Source organism: Salvelinus alpinus, chromosome 5 (genome assembly GCF_045679555.1).
Source record: "Salvelinus alpinus chromosome 5, SLU_Salpinus.1, whole genome shotgun sequence".
Classification (NCBI taxonomy): domain Eukaryota; kingdom Metazoa; phylum Chordata; class Actinopteri; order Salmoniformes; family Salmonidae; genus Salvelinus; species Salvelinus alpinus.
Genome location: NC_092090.1, coordinates 7,175,810 through 7,177,968, shown reverse-complemented (window position 1 = coordinate 7,177,968; position 2,159 = coordinate 7,175,810).

Here is a 2,159-nt window from a genome sequence, read left to right as displayed (position 1 = left end):
CTAAATAGCCATCAGACTGTTAAATAGCCATCAGACTGCTAAATAGCCATCAGAATGTTAAATAGCCATCAGACTCCTAAATCGCCGTGAGACAGCTAAATAGCCGCTGAGACAGCTAAATAGCCATCAGACTGCTAAATAGCCTATCAGACTGGCTAAATATCCATCAGACATGCTAAATAGCCATCAGAATGCTAGATAGCCGTGAGACAGCTAAATAGTCATCAGACTGCTAAATAGCCGTGAGTCAGCTAAATAGCCATCAGACTGCTGAGGACCCATCAGACTGATAAGATAGCCATCAGACTGCTAAATAGCCATCAGACTGCTAAATAGCCATCAGTCTGTTAAATAACCATCAGACTGCTAAATAGCCATCAGCATGTGAAATAGCCATCAGTCTGTTAAATAGCCATCAGACTGCTAAAATAGCCATCAGACTGCTAAATAGCCATCAGACTGCTAAATATCCATCAGACTGCTAAATAGCCATCAGTCTGTTAAATAGCCATCAGACTGTCTAAATAGCCATCAGACTGCTAAATAGCCATCAGTCTGTAAAATAGCCATCAGACTGCTAAATATCCATCAGACTGCTAAAATAGCCATCAGTCTGTTAAGTAGCCATCAGACTGCTAAATAGCCATCAGAATGTTAAATAGCAATCAGACTCCTAAATAGCCGTGAGACAGCTAAATAGCCATCAGACTGCTAAGTGGACTTCATCAGACTGCTAAATAGCAGTGAGACAGCTAAATAGCCATCAGACTGCTAAATAGCCATCAGTCTGCTAAATAGCCATCACGACTGGCTAAATAGCCGTGAGACTGCTAAATACCCATCAGACTGCTAAATAGCCATCAGACTGCTAAATAGCCATCAGACTGTTAAATAGCCATCAGACTGCTAAATAGCCATCAGAATGTTAAATCGCCGTGAGACAGCTAAATAGCCATCAGACTGCTAAATAGCAATCAGACTCCTAAATAGCCGTGAGTCAGCTAAATAGCCATCAGACTGCTAAATACCCATCAGACTGATAAATAGCCATCAGACTGCTAAATAGCCATCAGACTGTTAAATAGCCATCAGTCTGTAAAATAGCCATTAGACTGCTGAATATATCCATCAGACTGCTAAATATCCATTAGACTGCTAAAATAGCCATCAGTCTGCTAAATATCCATCAGACTGCTAAATAGCCATCCGTCTGTCAAATAGCCATCAGAATGTTAAATAGCCATCAGACTCCTAAATAGCCGTGAGACAGCTAAATAGCCATCAGACTGCTAAATAGCAGTGAGACAGCTAAATAGCCATCAGACTGCTAAATAGCCATCAGTCTGCTAAATAGCCATCAGACTCCTAACTAGCCGTGAGACTGCTGAAATACCCATCAGACTGCTAAATAGCCATCAGACTGCTAAATAGCCATCAGACTGTTAAATAGCCATCAGACTGCTAAATAGCCATCAGAATGTTAAATCGCCGTGAGACAGCTAAATAGCCATCAGACTGCTAAATAGCAATCAGACTCCTAAATAATCAGACTCCTAAATTGCCGTGAGACAGCTAAATAGCCATCAGACTGCTATATATCCATCAGACTGCAAAATAGCCATCAGACTGTTAAATAGCCATCAGTCTGCTAAATAGCCATCAGACTGCTAAATATCCATCAGACTGCTAAATATCCATCAGACTGCTAAATAGCAGTGAGACAGCTAAATAGCCATCAGAATGCTAAATAGCCATCAGACTGCTAAATAGCCATCAGACTCCTAAATAGCCGTGAGACAGCTAAACAGCCAACAGACTGCTAAATACCCGTCAGAATGCTAAATAGCCATCAGACTGCTAAATAGCCATCAGACTGTTAAATAGCCATCAGACTGCTAAATAGCCATCAGAATGTTAAATAGCCATCAGACTCCTAAATAGCCATCAGTCTGCTAAATATCCATCAGACTGCTAAATAGCCATCAGTCTGTTAAATAGCCATCAGAATGTTAAATAGCCATCAGACTCCTAAATAGCCGTGAGACAGCTAAATAGCCATCAGACTGCTAATAAATAGCAGTGAGACAGCTAAATAGCCATCAGACTGCTAAATAGCCATCAGTCTGCTAAATAGCCATCAGACTCCTAAATAGCCGTGA